General features: G+C 41.5%; 1 long non-coding RNA gene across 2 annotated transcripts; it reads left to right on the top strand.

The window, feature by feature from the left end:
• The first annotated feature begins 1,943 nt into the window (after nucleotides 1–1,943).
• On the top strand, nucleotides 1,944–13,281 carry LOC147313667 (uncharacterized). Of its 2 annotated transcripts, XR_015125095.1 has the most exons (4): nucleotides 1,944–2,007; nucleotides 11,548–11,871; nucleotides 11,976–12,034; nucleotides 12,166–13,281. It is a non-coding gene; the product is annotated as an uncharacterized LOC147313667 (long non-coding RNA). The 2 variants fall into 2 exon arrangements; XR_015125094.1 differs by having other exon boundaries at nucleotides 11,976–13,281.
• Nucleotides 13,282–17,342: the final 4,061 nt, after the last annotated feature.

Raw genomic sequence — 17,342 nt, 5'->3', positions numbered from 1 at the left:
TCTATACAAGAAAATTCCAGGGACAAGATAATCCGCAGCGGGACTTTGGAACTGGAATAACACAGAGACATATTATCCCAGGGTCTGAACATTGTAAACATTTGAAACAGGTGTCACAAATAATTGTTAGCAGTTTACTAAAAAATACTCATATTATTACCTGAGTATTAATTATTCTAGTCTTGAGCAATTTTCTTAGTAAGTAAACGGTCGTGTTAGTGAGAAATATGACTGAACCACCTACAGCTCTCTCTGTGTCGACGTCAGAAACACATGCTTCCACAATGTGTTTTCTTTTCAAGATGAACATTTCTTTTTTCTTGGCTTTTCATGTCATTGTCGCAGGTGTCAAATTTCAAAGTTTCGCAAAACATTCATTTTTGGGGGGAAAGTGAGGAACATGATCCTGTTTCTCACATTTCTGTCACTCTAAATCTCTCGGGTTCTTATCAGGTCAGTATCTCCAGTGGCTTGATTGCTTTTAACATCTCTATTATTGGAACTGAGGTTTATAGCAAGAGGAGTCAGGACCTTTTGTTATCTTTGGTTTATCTGCTGCTCTAAACCACTTAAACCAAGCTACTGCTAAGAATACTGCACACACTATGCCTGTGACACACACAGCCAGACACGCACATATCACTTTATCTTAGATTAGGAGTGGATTCTTGGGAACTTGCTGGTCATGTGAACAAGCTTGCTAAAGGCAGCAGCAGAAAAACATCTATATGACACAAAAGCTCAAGGTTTACTGGAAAATACGAGCGAGCACAACAAATAAGAAAGGCCCATACCCAGGAAAACACCTGTATGACTGTGGGTGTGTAAGTGTGCAAATATCACAGAAGACTTGCAGAGGAAAGTTATGTAAATTAGTCAAATGTGAAAATATGGGTAAGAAAGTGTTAAGCAGACCTTAGAAAAGATACAAATTTTCCTGTCAGGTTAACAAAAAAAGATGCTGAGTTAGCTTTACTGCCAACAATATTATTACGCACAGCATCCTGTAACATTAATGGCCCTTTGTGCTGAAACTGATCAAAAACAGCGATCCATTACTGTGTCGTTTCAAACAAAGCTCTCGGGTTCACCACCAGGTTGTTGTCTTTCAGATTTAAACACCTCCAGAGGCCCTTTTCCGGAGCCACCGAGGACACCAGCCAGAGACAGGAGTAGAGCGGGAGTCAGGATCCTCTGCTTTCTTTCTTCTTGCTCTGGGCTGCATCCTGAGGCCACGCAGGCGGCGGCTGGAAATAGCCCAGACATTCAGGCCAAGTCGGTGCAGAGTGCTCATGGTGTCGTCTCCTCTAAGGCTTCCTCAATCAGCAGAGACAGAAGAGGATGCAGAACAGGAGCCAGACACAGATCAAGCTCTTCTGGGTGGGGCAGGCAACAGCCATGTTTGCAAGTGTGTTGGTGTATCTGTGTTTTCATGAATACTTTGTACATGTGAAAACATGCTGAGAGGAGACAAGGGAGTGGAACTTGTCAACTTGGCACAGCTCTTTCCCCGCACCGTAACCCGAGGCATTCACTCAAGCACTGTATTTAAGTACTTAAGGTACTTTACAGTACTGTACAGTAATTTAATATTCTATGTTAGAATATTTTAAAGCTCCATAGATAGATGGATGGATAGCTAGATGGATGGTAATGTCAAACTTCATTAAAGGTACTTGTTACCCTGCACTTTGTTCTTCATAACTGTACCACATTTCAAAATTTAGAGCTGACTCTCTAAAGCAGAGGTCTCCAACTCCCGGCCTCGAGGGCTGCAGGTGTTAGATGTGTCCTTGGTCCAACACAGCTGATTCAAATGGCTAAATGACCTCCTCAACATGTCCTGAAGTTCTCCAGAGGCCTGGTAACAAACTAATCATGTGACTCAGGTGTGTTGACCCACAGTTATATCTAAAACCTGCAGGACACCGGCCCTTGAGGCCTGGAGTTGGAGACCTGCTCTAAAGTAAAGAGGGAAGGAAATACTTGTTTTTACTCCAAGTTAATGTAAGTTTTACTTCCTCTTTTAAAACATGCATTTTCTAAGTAACCAACCATTTTTAATGCATTGGCAGTCATCTACAAAAAACTATTTTTAAACTGTTACTTTCAGCAGGTGACTGTGCTCGTTGAAGTCCATGAAACGAAAGCTTGTTCCTGTTCTGTGACACTTTATTTAACACTTCCTTATTTTGCTGTCTTACCTCCTGAGTTTCAAGATGATTCTGTGATTCTCGAACCTTTTATGAATGTAATTTTTTCCTCTCATGCGTATTTTATAAGCCTTTTAGTGCTGATGTAATTTAGAAATGTGTTTTAGTATACAGTGGCATGGGGGAAATGTGAAGAATGCTGCACACTGTTTGTCAATTAGTTTTACTTTTATCATGTCACGGTCTGGCTAGGGCAGACCGTATGTTGCAGGGAAGGACTCAAGCGCAGACCGAAATGAGATATGAATAACAAAACAAGCCGTTTACTAAGGCAAGAAACGAGGGTACAAAATAATAGGGAATCAATGAAAACTAAACAATGACCTAAACTGGGTGAACTAAAACAAAACATAGAAAACTCTAAACATAACAAACTGACAGGGATACCTGGAGCGGAGACATAGGAAACAACGGACGAGTACAACGGACGACCTGACAAAGAATGGCTGAGAGCACACAGACTAAATGGACACAGGAGGATATTGAGGGAAGTGGCAGCACCTGGGGAACCCAGCTGACACATGAACATAATTACGTCACAGGGGGAGAGTAACTGAACATGATGAACACAGACACACCAGACCTCTTCACAATAAAACAGGAAACACAGTGAGATATAGACATGACAACCTGAACTGACAACATAAGCCACAGACATGAAATACATGAAAAGCAGGGGAGACTTAACATAGTGGAAACACGAGGGGAAAATAACTAGAAACACCTAGGCATGATTATAATGAACTTAGGAAACCTGAAGGCTACATAAACTAAACACAAAACGCTGGGTCAGCAGACCCAGGATCATGACATATCAGTAGTTAAGTACTGGATTAAAAGAATACTTTTACAGAGTTTCAGGGATAATTCATATAAGGATGGGATTTGTGTCTGAACATATAATGATAATATATCTGCTAACACCAGCATGCCTTCAATTTAACGTAATGGTGTTTTGCACAGACACGTGTTCCTGCTAATTGTGTAACATGTAAATAAAGCAGTGCATTAGACTCCACCAGTGCTACCGCTTGTCACTGATGGTGTTCATGAGTTTTAATGGGCATCATTTCTAAACAAAACCAAGGGGCTGTCACAGGTAGGCAAGAAATAGATTCAAATGCACGATTCCCAGGCAGACTGGCTAAACTGGAAACCAGTCAAATACAGAAGTCCATGACTAAAGAGCAAAATCCATGAATACAAAGAGACTGGGAAATCCAAAACAGCTGTTTTGCACATACAATAGAGATAAATAGATACAAGACAAAGTACAAAGATATGCACAGACATGCTGAGGACTAATCGGGGAGATTGGACAGACCAGAGTAACAAGACACAGCTAATCAAGGTAAATGAGAGGAAGTAAATCTGGTAAAACAGGCCAGATAGACGACTATCAAAACAAAACACAGAGTAACTACCAGGGTAGAGAGGTGGAGGGTGTCTGGTCTCAGGATCACATTTTTTGTTTTGTTATTTTTGACAGTGTGGCTTTATTGTTGACGTTATTGAACGATAACCACAAATTTATATTAGTGTGGTTAGCGGTTAAGTATGAAGCAGCTGGGATGTGATTTACCATCTCAAAGTGAAAGGCTCTGGTTTTCTGGTGCTTTGTGGCTGCTGTACCAGTCTGTTGCAGTCAAACCTGAGTGAGAAGATGAAAACAACCAGTATGAAGGTTGTTTTGTGTCCCTGCTCTCACATATGGCCAATAACTGTGGGTGCAATAAGACTGTGGACACAGGAGAAGCGTTTTTTTTCCTCTGAAGGATGAGAGTAATGGCATTATTAAAAAAAAAATTTAAAGTGCACATTAAAAACAAAAGATTCACCCTTTGTAGAGTGGTTATGATGGGGGAACATTTGTAGGGTATCTGAGGGGTTTGCAGTTAGGACATACCTGTGGCAAAGATAAAACACAGAACTATGAATCCACAATGAGGAGCTTTACATTTGCAGTGCCTTTTTGGCCTTTTTAAAAAGAAATAAAACTTAATTTTAAAAATAAATAAATAAATAAATGCTTAATGTTTTAAGAATATTACTAATTATCCCAATCTGAAAGCCAGATATAACAGAATTAAGGCAGTTTGTTCTACTGCTGCGTGTTTTGAAGTCACTGTGGATAAGACTGTCCGCTTAGAGTTTTAAAGTAAACAGAGGGGGTCAGTGTTTACAGCTCGTTCACACTTCCCTCGTGGCTGTTTTCCAGGAATCTCTGTTCCCTGTTTCTGCATTTGTGCAAATAGATGAGTTCTTTGCAATAATCCTTAAAACCAGTTAATAATCTCCCAACAGTAATTGTCTTATCTTGTCACATAATATGAGTGGAAGTTTACTTTTTTGTTATTTCCTTTGCTTTTTTGGGATGTTCAGATTCTGAAGAGTACCGCGCCACCTCCAACTGACATTGCAGTCCTCAGTCGGTGTGACCCTCCTGGGGCTGTGAGGTCAAGGCACACAAAAACATGCTTGATGATGCTTGATTCATTATCTACACTTGGTACAGTGATGTGTAAGAGATGATGAATGAGGAGTAATAACGAGACAGAGAGAGAAAGGTGGCAGATATCAGGATAGAGGAAGTTACAGAAACACACACACACAAAACCTCTCTTCTGGTTCCTGTTTACAGTGTCATGACATCTATTTTCGTCCGCTGGTGCGAAGCAGAGCTTTCAACAATAGTGTAAAGACCTGCCGTTTAGACTGAAAACACACAAGACGGTCACACATGTTCTTATCCGTTTTCCTGTTTGTTAGCTCCGAGACTCATTTAATATGTTCACAAACTTGCTTCCTTGTTCAGGCATTCGTTCATCAAGTGTATTGCTTCAAACAAAGACACAGCACTATCCAAAGTTTCACAAAAATTAGTGCGTTAACTTTCTTTCTAGTCGTTAAAGATTTAAGCTCTCTCCTAAAATCTCAAGTAAATGAATAAATCCCTGTCATCTTTGAGCTTTAATTCTATCCTCCCAATAAAAATATTCTGTCCAGTTTTACATTATATGGTACAGCACATATGATACCTTGCTGCACCAGCAGAGGACCGTGTGATAAAATGGAAATCTACTCAGTATCTGTGCATGGACTGGCAGAGGTTCTGTGCTTTCCCTTTCTTTTGTGACAAGCTTTGAAAAAAACAGAAGAAAGGGGAAAAAATGTCCTCACTCTATATTTGGAGGCAGGTCAAAGGTTACGCTGAAGAGTGCAGGTCACTAAATCAAGGAAAACATTTCAGTGCGGTGTTCTGTTCTGGCCCCACTGCTATCCGCCATGACGCTTGTTTATCCATCTCACTTCCTGTCCGTGCATGCTGGAGAGTGTGTGTGCGTGTGTGTGCGTATGTGTGTGTGTGCGAATCTTTATATGTTTGTGAGCACATTGCTCTGTCTCAGTCCGCCTCTCTCTATTTGTTTTTAATGTTCCCGCCATTCTCAGGCTCTCACAAGCACACAGACACTCATTCCAGCACATAAATCACAGCTCGGTGAAAGTGTCGGTTCAGAGCCGGGAGGCTGCGGCGTTCCAACGTCTCTATTGCATGAAGGGAAGAACTGAGGGGACAAACAATCAGGGACAAAAGGGAAACAAGCACACAGAACATAAACACACACTAGCACAAATTAAGTCACACAGGTAGGCACACATGCAGTTTAAAGTGCATGCTATTATATTGGTAAGTCCATAATTTCTTGGAGAAAAACACTATTTTTGTAATTCTGTCTCTGTGCACCACCGTTTGAAATGCAGACTTTAATTCAAGGGTTTGTTGGGGTTTTAGGAATTACAGCCACTTGTATACACAGTCCCCCATTTTCATAGACTTGAAAGTCATTGGCCAATTGACTGACTGAAGTATATCTATGGTCAGGTGAGGCCTGTTCCCTTGTTAGTCAGAAGAACAGGATGACAAATGACCGATGATTTCGGAGCAGGTCGGCAGTAGTGTGATCCCTGGATGATGCAAGATAGTGTGAGGGTGTGCATGAATGTTAGACAAGGCGTAGAAAACAGCTCTGGTATGCATGTGTGTATGACTAGGTAAACAAGCCGTGAAGAAAAAGGTGCTTAGTTAGAGCAGATATGTACCAGTGGATACAAGACAGTGCAGGGATTCATAAAACTCAAATTAAGACCATTATAATGTGTCACTGTAAGTATTTCCATCTATATATTCGAGCTCTGATTGGCTGTAGGCATTCAGTGTCATGACCTGATCAGAAATCATTTTTGGCCTGTCAGTCACGCCAACTTAAATTTCTCCTGAGTGACAGTCCTCACAGATCCATCCAGCCTTTTTTTCACACGAGGAAATTCTCCATTTTCACAGCCTGAAAGCTCAAATAACAGAATTCCTCAAATATCTCACTTTTGCAGATAATAATGTGACAAATGATGGTTTTCTTATCACCAAAATAAGAAAACTTTTACTTCAGCTGAACTTGGTCATACTGTATCACCTCTGTAAGCTCTGTTTAAACAGTGAACTTATACATAGTGTATAGATCAAAGGACAGAGAAAAGTGTACAGTTATTCACATTTTCACATGGAAGCTGTGGGTGCCAGTGTTTTGAGGCAATCAGCAAATCTGTTGAGTGTTTGTACTAAAAGCATGATTTGCTATAACCTTGGAGAAGCAACAAATCCATCATTTAAACCTCAAAGAAAAGGTTCTGTGGCAGTCGGGTTGTTGCTTTTACACAATGATAACCACTTAAAAAAAAAAATCCCCCTCACACAAATATGCCGTAACTGTCTGCTATGTTCTCTCTCATAAATCTAGCAGTAACCTGCTGGGGCCGGTGCTGTTCGCAAGATTGGATATATTGATTGGTTTGGTGATGTGTCTAAGTCTAAGTGTCCTTGAGCTGAACACCTAGTTGCTCTGGATGCCTTCCATGTTATCTGCAACACCAAACACCAAAAGCTAAAGTAGGAAAGAAGGAAAGAAACCACCATCAAGGTCAATTTTTAATTTTCAGAAAACTGAATATTGGAATTAAAATGCCAAAAAGCTGAAATTAGGAGGTTGATGGAGCAGACTAGAAAGCATATCTGTGTTTCACTTACTATTTGTTGTAAGTGAAACACAGATATGTTGCTTGTGTTGAAATCCATGCTTTTTAATCCAATTTCTGCTGTGGCTAAAGATGACGACAGCAGTGCCATTTGTACTTGTACTTTCTGACAGTCTCATTCAAACAGCCACCAGAGGTCACTTTCCTTCAAAACGTATTTGTCATAACTCGTGAAAATTGCGTGTACAAACTATTAATCGTTTTTTGTGAGGGGACAGTTTCTGTTTTTGAAGATGAATTATCCCCACTTCCCCTTTCGTGTCGTGGAAGAAGAGGGAGATGCTGATGAAGAAATCACTTACCCCACTACGCTCTGCCAAACCTAAACCCAAACCCTCGCCCCCTCTTTCTCTTCTCACACAGCAGCCAGAGGCAGAAGCTCAGAGGCTGTCTGCTCGCTGCTTCAGAGGCACTGTTGCTATCTATTTTTAACCATGCTGCTTATGTACTGGGCAGAGTCAGCTTCGTGTGTTTTTAGTACTGAGCTTGACTTTTGCTTTAAGCCCGTGTTTCCCACTCTGCCACTGAAATAAGAGAGTCTCTGCTGGGCCTCTGCTTAACGCCAATGAGCCCACCTCAGGCCCTTGATCATTATTTTTACACCAGTGCTGGATATACACACAGAGTTTCGGGTTGTTTGTTTTGTCAGAAACATACAGTACTTGCACTTACACGTGCATGTCATGTCTTTGTCGTTTCATGCTTTAGACCATGAAGTGTTTATTAACGTTATGATAAATGGCTCGCAGCCATATTCAGAAGTGAAAAAAAAACCATTCATTCTCAGGGGAGGGGGCTGAATCTCACATTAGCATGTGGCTTTTTCACTTTCTCATGTACACTGCTGCTGCAGCTGTTTTTAATTGTGTTGCTGCATATGCAACACTTGATATAGATGGGGTTTCTGACCTGCTTTCACCTTCTGTATTGCATTATATTTATCGTCTCTGGCTCCCTCTCAGGTTAGATACAGAGAGAATCGGCCAGGCAGAATACAGGGAATTTGCCAAATGACTGTAGATAATGATGTTCCTTGAAACCTCATCAAAGTTAAGCGTGTTGGTGTTATTCGGCTGTGCTCATTTGCTTGTCAGCAGATGTGTAAAGCAGTAATGGATGGGTAACATCTATAGTACAGTCTGATTCTGTGTGTCTGGTACACCACAGCGCTCTAAATGAGAGCGTTGGTTATGGAGTCTGTTTTTATCTTTTAACTGACTTTTCAAACTCAGTTGTTCCCCATATGTTGTTGTGGGGGGTTTTTTTTCAATTCGGTTGTTAATTATAGTACTCTCCATCAGCAGGCTAACATCAGATACAACATTTGAAATGCTAAGTCATTAGCTAAACCTGGCAACTATTGAGACCTGTGCCAGGTAATAAATGTAGGGGTTTTTTGCCTGTTACATTGGCATTGTAGTTAGGGAAGGTTACTTCAAGCTGAGATCAGATGACTTATATTTAGGGGAGCAATATGCGGACCAGTGAAGGGTCAAACTGTTGGTAAGAATCCGAGCAGCCAACATGCCGATGCTGCCTTCAACTCCCTTCGTTCGCTTAGAATGACATTTCTAAGTTGCAAGCACCACTTCAACTGCTATGCCAGCCAAGTCCAAGGATGGGTACCGGTATCAATGGCACCGGTTCTGACATAAATGGTAACCAGACCGAAAAGCAGCGCACATTTCGGTGCTTTATTTCGGTGCTTTTTTTTTCCTGCGATGTCATACACTTTGGATTCCAGCCAGTAATTTTACCTTTCCAAGGATAGTAGGCGGGTCCAGGTACGTACGTTCTTTTAGAGCAGAGCTACAGATTAAAAATGCCCAAGGCGAAGCGGTCAAAGTCTGGCTGTACTTCACAGCAAAAGATGCAAACTCAGCAGCAACAAGTGCTTTAAGGTGTTACTGTGCAAAGGAAGTAACACCTCGAATCTGATGAAACACCTGGTGACGCATAGCGTTTTTTTAAAAGCCGAAAAATGCACCGTATTTGATAGCTTGTTGCAAGACGTCACACCGAGCACATCTACTGCGGTGTGGTGCCTGTTATCGGACCTGGAGTTAGCAACATCCCCCAAGAACCCGAAGAGGAAAGTCCTGGTCCCTATCCCTGCCAGTGTAGCAGAAATGATGATGGCAGCAGCAGCCGTTCTTCTCTGCGTGAGTAGCTTAATGTTGTCTGTGTGTAATTTACGTTGAGTAGGCTAACCACGTTATTAAATTAATGCATGTAAGGTGAACTAGCAAACATCATCATAGCTACATGCGGCTGTCTTCTTGTTTGATGACAGATGCTCCCTTCACCCTGGCCAAAAAGGCTAAAATGACCAAAGAAAAAGTGGAAAACAGCTAAACATGTGAGGTTTTTGGACAAAGTTTGTGTTTTTTTTCCATTGTTTAAGCACTGCTTCCAGCCAAGAGTGATGCCATATATGCCCCATAGCTGCAGAAAAGGCTAACATTGTTATCTTTTTACAAAAAAACGGCTAAACATGAGAGGTTTTTGGACAAAGTTTGTGTTCTTCATTCTTTAAGCACCAGTTCGAGCACCATTTAAGCACCGGCACCATTTCCAAAGTACCGGTTTGACACTGGTATCGGATAAAACCTAAATGATACCCATCCCTAGTCCTGACTTCCCTGCTTACCTCTTGCGTTCTCACCACCTTCAGTTTCTGTTGTACCTTTTGCTCTCTTTTGTTCTCCATTCAAACATATATCTCATTTATTTGATCTTTCATCTTTCTTTCTCCCTGGCAACTGGAGGAAAGCCAAATTCTTCAGAGAGGCCAGATATGAGTTACTTTGCATTCCAGTCTTTTTTGAGGTGGACAGGTGGGTGGAGGCATGTGACTCTTCTGCAGACAGATCGCAACAAGATTTGAGAAAAATTCAAAGAAAACTATCTAAAGATAGTGGGAATTTTTTGAAAAACACCAGAAATAAGCAAAAATGGGACAGAGTGGGGGCTGTATTAACCCCGCCCCTCTTATTTTGGCCTGGAATAGGATGGGTAAGACGTGTCCCGGGGTGACCTATGAACAATAACAAACTTACTCTAATATTTGGTGCTATATATATAATTATATATATATAAACATACATGCATAAACTAGGTCTCATAGCATGCAACAGTAAAATTCTGTCTTTTTTACTATCTTGTTTTACACAAAGACGAACACCAAAAACTGCACCGTGGCATACTTTCACATGTACCCACACACAGAGAACTACAATCCTATTTAATCACAAGAATCCTGACTGGGAGCATTCCTGTCACATGCAGTTAGCACCATTTGCTTATTAGAGCAAACAATGGTACCTGTCAATTTCATTTTCACGAGCTCAGAGATTACAGAGCAATGTGCTTATCCTCTCTATCCAGTTCAGCGCACCGCAGTTTCTCTGCTTTCCCACGTCTAAAGCTGTACGTGAGTTAAGCAAACTGGTTGTCTGACGTTCTGCTGATCTTTCCCACTGAGCGCTGCTGCTACATAAACTTGTCCCTGAAACAACAAAAGAGGTCGTATGTAATCCATCCGCAGAGGACAGTTCTTGTTATTGTTCAGTGGCACTTTGCTTAGCAGCGTCACAACAGGGGGCACTTACTCACATTCATTTATTATTGCTAAGCTATCACAGAGGAGCCTCCATTCTGACCAGCTTTTATAACCCGCTCTACCTGAAAGTCTGCAGGGTTTTTTGCCATTACTAAATATACGCTGACTCAGCTTTGCAAACTCAGTGATCTCACTTGTAAAATGATTAATGACACATAAATGCACAGTATGCTTACGTAAATCAAAAGTTATGTGTAATGTGATTCTAAAACAGTTTGAAAATTTAGTGCAGTTTGCCCGAGCACTGTTTTGAAACTAAAGACACAAATATAAACCCAAAACAAACCGCTTAAAATGTGCTATATATTGTATTTGCATGTCGAGGTGTATCTACGAATATTAATCTGCTGTATATGTAGATCGCCGCTGCAGGGCTGGATTAGAGGGTGCTTACAGCTGTTTCTGTGGAACTCATGCACCTGCATTGTGTTTGTGTGCTTTTGTTTATGTTCAAAAAGCATTTGCATATGTGTGGAGAAAAGGATTGTATGAGCTTGTTTGTGCAGCATCTCAAATTCTTTGTGTGTGTGTGTGTGTGTGTGTGTGTGTGTGTGTGTGTGTGTGTGTGTGTGTGTGTGTGTGTGTGTGTGTGTGTGTGTGTGTGTGTGTGTGCATTTCCAGGTGGAGGAAGGAGGGGGCAGTTTGCAGCAGGAGACCAGAGAAAGAAATGAAGGAAACGGGAAGGAAATGACGAAGGCTTGCTCTCTGAAACAGCTAAGCTGCCACTCTCTCTTTATCATCCTGTATGGAAACCTGGAAAAACACACAAACACATAGGGTGTTGTTGTTGACTGCCATACAAAACACAGGATCTCAGGCACAGGATGATAAACAAAGAACATGGAGAACAAATAGAATTGAAGAGGACACAATCAGAGAGACAACAGGAAAAAAACACTGTTGTGCCGATGGATAACAAGTGGGAAAGAGTCACAAAGAAGGAAGGTAAACACAAGAAGTGGTAAATAACTGTTTTGATACTTGTGTTTTCTACACACAACAACCACAACAGCTGATCACTTCAATAATTTCTCCTTTCTTTTATTCAGAACTCATTTTGTCAAAGTCTGCATCTCATTTTTCAAACAGCTGTCACCTCCTTCTGCAAGTAAGCTCTTGAGCATCAAGAAATTGCCGAATGGGAGGTTATGCACACACACACACACACAGAGAGAAAAAGAATTGCAAATTTCATAGCTGATCACATGCCAAGGAAATTATTTCTGCGCATTCACTTAGGCAACCGTAGGAAGCCAGTTATTCCACACTGATAACCCGGAGGGCAGCGAGCAGGACTGGCGACATAAATATGGCTGTCGCCGTCAAAACACGACAGGCCGGGATCAAACAGCACCCGGAGATGTTTCCTATTGTTGGCCCGAACAGGCCTATAGCCCGAGATCAACAGTTAGAATTTCTCGTTGACCTTCGTGATCGAGAGAAGGATGATTCATCTGCAGAAGCCGACACAAAAACAAGACAGGAATGCCACAGGAAGGGCAAAGGTCACTGCAAGAATGCCACTGGCTTGTTTGTTATCATACTTTTGCATAAATGTGCTTTACACAACGTTTCTTAAGCAAACACACACACTTGACGGTTTCTGAAATCTGAATAATCTCATTACTTTGTATGTGTTTAAGGTGTGTTAGATCCTGTGCATAAAATGTTGAAATGTTACCCAAGGGTTTATAAAGCCTTTCAGCTTAATGAGTGCTTTAACATACTTAGCAGGAGTGTAAAGTGCCTGTAGCACCTACGACAACTGAGGAAGTTCAGGGTCTCTCCAGTGATCCTCAGGACTTTCTATACAGGCGCTGTGGACAGCATCCTCACACAGAACATCACATCCTGGTATGGAAACAGCTGTGTCAAGGATAAAAAAAGCTATTCAGAGAGTGATCTGTATGGCAGAACGCTGCTGCAGGACTGTTCTCCCTTCCCTACAGGACATTTACGTCAAGAGATGCTGGACTAGAGCAACTCAGATTTTGAAGGACCCGTCCCATCCCAGCCAGAGAGGCTCAAGAGGAGTTTTTATCCTCAGGCCATTCGTGTGTTGAATCAGTGTGCAGTTAACCAAACAGCAGTTGCGTTATGCGTAGCTGCATTCAGTGTACTCCAAAATAAATATGCACCTGGACCTCGAACAGAGCAGAGAGATCCAGTTCCTGATGCCATTCAGTAGCCATGCAAAGTTTAAACTATAAAAATGTGCACGGGTGACTCAACGGAGACTGACTTGTCTTTCTAGCCAGCTTTAAGCCACCTGCATTTTTTTCCCGGCTTGCTTGTCTGGTTTGCATGTTTGCATCCTTCAGTCAGGCTGTGTTTTTGTCCTAGGACACAATTATCCTTTTAATCTTCATCTGGGTGTGGCACCAGCTAAACATAGTACATTTTATTCTGTGCTATAATAGCAGTACATTTTCTGCCGCGTGAATTTTTTGGCACACAATAAAAGCCTTTGAATGATAAACTGTAGAGAACAACAAGCATTTTAAATGAGCCCACAGATAAATTGACACCCTATAATGGTATGCGCTGGTTGTCTAATAGTTTTAAAGTGAAAATCTGCTCTCTTCTACCAGTTAATAAAAGACAAAGTTCAACCTTTTCAGAAAGAAAACTTGCTGGTCTAAGCACACAATGTGAGGTTGCTCTTTCACATGAAAAATCCCCTGATGAAGAGGAAGTGATGGAGTTTTGTGTTCTTGGCAGCTACAACAGGTGATAAAATGAAGAAAAAACGTATTCATGGGATGATGAATTACAACCCTGGCTGCCCTTCAGTGTTTCAACAGTAATACTGAAACTGTAGTTATAAAAAACCGTAAAATTTGCGTTTACTGGCAACGTACCCAAGTCAAAGCTCACATTCACGTATTGCGGCTTTAAGGTTTACCTTCAGGCTGGCCAAGCCAAGTGACAAACTGGACATAGCAACAGGCAAGGGCACTGTGCGTTTCCTAGACTGTGTGTGGCTCGTGAGACCTGACGACATGCTAATTCCATGGAGACAGCGTTGTAGGGAGGGGGTGGTGAGATTACCGTCTAGCCATCGAAGTCCAGAAAGGTTGCTCTGCTGTTTCCTGCAGCTCATGGGCTGTCTTAAGAGGTTTTAAGAGGCTTGGAAGAGATGAGCTGCCATCTGGCTAAATCTTGAACGGCTAACCACACGTGGTTGGTTAGGAATATGTCGACACTGCTGATGTGCCGTGATGCAGCAAAGGACTGCTGCTGACTCAAAACGAGGTTTCTTTTACCTGCTAGAAGAATGGAGTCTTCTGAACTAGAATCTAAACAATATATAAAATGTATGAGTTCATATGATGGCTCTTTATTTTTGTTTCCTTCCTATTTATAATAATAGCTGTGCAAAAAAATAAACCAGCTATAAGTACATAGGTAAGCACACTGGTGTTTTGATGATGGTGGAGAGCAATAAGCATACATAATCTCCCAAAGCTGTTAGTTTTAGTAGAGATCTCGAGACTTCAAACACCATACCATATGATTCACATGGATTTCATACACATTTAGTCACTTCCATTTAGTGGCATCTCTTATCCGATGGATCTGGGCATTATTTGTCAGCCTGAAAGAGACTGGTGGGACAGATGGTTTCAAACTATGCCAGAAAATGCCCCCCACAGCTCAGCATAGCTACTACATCCCCTCGCTGTAGGGGTCATGTACACAGTATGAGTTATTTGTAACAAGTAGTCCCTGGAAAGCAGTGCTAATGGGTGTATCTGTGTGATATGAACCACATAATCTGACATCACTCTTTTCTAATGAGCTTTTAATTATGAAAAATAAATAGAAAAGTTAAATTAGTTGTAGTTGACATTACATTGAAGAAATCAATCAATAGAAACTGTGAACCACAAACAGGGAATTTTACTGACAGTGCTGCCAGGTTGCATCATCAGGTTTGTAGGGTTGTGTCTGTTTACAGTTTCACATGTCACATCACTGTCAAGCATGGTCCAAGCCCTGCAGGGAGAGAGAAAGTGAAGGCACGCAGCCTTCACCCTACCAGTCTGCTCACATCTCTCAAAGAACTACGCAGTTTGCAATCACTTCATTTTGTCTTTGCTAAGCTGTTTATTCTGGTTAACAGGTGAAATGATAATATTACTAGGAAAGCTACACCCACACTCTCAGTCAATTTCCTGCCACCAAGGAAAGCAGACTATGAGTCAATTACAGCAATGAGCGCTTTTCTGATGGCTCGATATGTGAAGTCCAAAATCCGTGTGACATTCTGACATCAGCCTTTACAAACCAGCACAGCACAGTTTACAATATCACCTGACTGTTTTGTGGCTTTATGTTGCATTCGACTTGTTTTTATTTCAGTGCAATATTAAGCCAGGCCTGGGCAATTAATTTTCTCAAGACGCTCAAAGAGAAAATGGGCCTATTTTGGAGAGCTCAACTTAATGATGTGGCCCTCTATACTAGTCCCAGTTTCTCATGTGACTGGTTTCTAGTCAAAGTGACAACAGAGACTCATTGCTGGAGTTTCTGTGAACAAAAGACTCAGTTTTCTGCACTTCCTTCTTGCAGACACATGGTTTGGGCAGTGTGCCCACAGCAGAGATACTTAATGACGCTCTATTCATGAGGTATCTTCTGACCTCTTGATCATGAGAATGGGGTGAAGAGGTTAGTGATTACAAACGGACTCAACCCCATAAACTTGTGGCATCAAACTGATGCATGTAGGTGAAAGGCAGTTACTTGGAATGTGCTTGTGAGCAAGGCGTTCCTTCCCCCGGTCCCAAGATTGATACTAATGATGACAGTTTACTATATGATGCCAAAAAGTGAAAGTGTTTCTAATATTTTGTCTATAGTCAGTGATGTAAATTGAGTATGCATATATTACCCCTATGCATCAGGTCCTTTATTTATGACACCTTTATCTTGACAGACAATAAACCCATTAGACCTGTGAGCACGCCCAGGCTGTGTATTGATCAGCTTTGAGCTGTCTATAGGATCCTTTTGGATGTCAAATGAAGAGGCAATGATCCCATCTGACAGCCCTTCCCTGTCGATACCTGGTGGCAGCATGCCTTAACACAATGCACTGCAAAGAATTGATCTAAACACAGAGCTCAGGATCTATTAGTGGTGATGGGTATTTACAGATCACATGTAATCAGTTTTGAATGATCAGATTACAAAACATGAGTAACTATACGGGCTAACCATGACACTGAAACTACCTGCCTGTTGCCACTGTACTTTTAAAACAGCTCTAATCCTTCGCACAGGACCAGAGGTGTGTCCTGTGGTATCATGAACAAAGATGCTCCAGCAGATCCTTTGGTTCCTCATGGTGGATAGCAGAACTCCGTGGATCTGGACAACAATCTGCAACACTGCATTGTAAAAAGATGCTGTTATTGTATTTGTCAGGGGCGTAATCATCAGGGTAACTATGTGCTGAACATTGGGGGGGTCAAGATCTCTGTCTAAATAAATAAATAAATCTGGGCAAATTCCCAGATGATTAAACATGCAACTATTTTGCTGGCAATACCTGAAATGAGTAAAGAAAATCAACAGCCTATTTATGCAAGATAATTCATAATTTTATTGGGGGGGGGGTATTTTGGTTGGGTCCGATTATTGGGGGGGTCATGACCCCCCTAACCCCCCCTGGAAATTACGCCCCTGGGCTTAATTACCCCAAGATGTGTAACTGGATTTTATTAGCATTAGCAAGAACTAGCTAATTTAATCTGACGATACTGATATTAGAATAATTTTTTAAACTCAATGGATTGCATCAATAATTACAAATAAATCCCATGTACTGTTTATTCCGACAGGGAGACTTTTTAGAATCTTTTATGTGCAGCTTAAAGAACGAACACCTCAGCACAAAGGGGGCTGGAGCTTTCATAATGAAATGTCAGGTTTTGAGATAACAGGTATTCATAAATATCCAGCTAGGGCTCAGACCTTTACGCTTTGAGGTGAGCGTGAAACATATAAATACATTTATGCACTGTCTTCCACTGATATGGCACTGGTGCCTGAAGAGTTCCTGTCAGCAGATAAAAGCCGAAAAACTCACAGGTGCATGCATCCACACAAAAACACATGTGCGTCCTATAGGACAAAGCCTGAGAACTGATATTTTGGACACTGCACCTGTTTCCTGCTTGGATCTGAAACAGGAAAACTACCCATGTGGATTTCACCATAGTTTCCTCATATTTGGAGAGACCTGAAAAATCGTCTGCAGTATCTGGTGAATAAAGTTTTGCAAAACCTACTCACCATCCTCTTTGTTCAGTGAACATAAAAGAAGAGGAAAGCAAGAGTTCAGTGGGGGGTAGATGTACCTCCCTCCACACAAACCACACTGATGTGTATCTCATTAAAACACCCAA

Source organism: Aulonocara sp. 'chitande type north' Nkhata Bay, linkage group LG15 (genome assembly GCF_057382095.1).
Source record: "Aulonocara sp. 'chitande type north' Nkhata Bay isolate Kocher_YH1m ecotype deep benthic linkage group LG15, A_spYH_male_GT1.1, whole genome shotgun sequence".
In the NCBI taxonomy this organism is placed as follows: domain Eukaryota; kingdom Metazoa; phylum Chordata; class Actinopteri; order Cichliformes; family Cichlidae; genus Aulonocara; species Aulonocara sp. 'chitande type north' Nkhata Bay.
The sequence above is the reverse complement of the archived record's forward strand: the minus strand, read 5'-3'. Positions and strand labels throughout refer to the sequence as shown.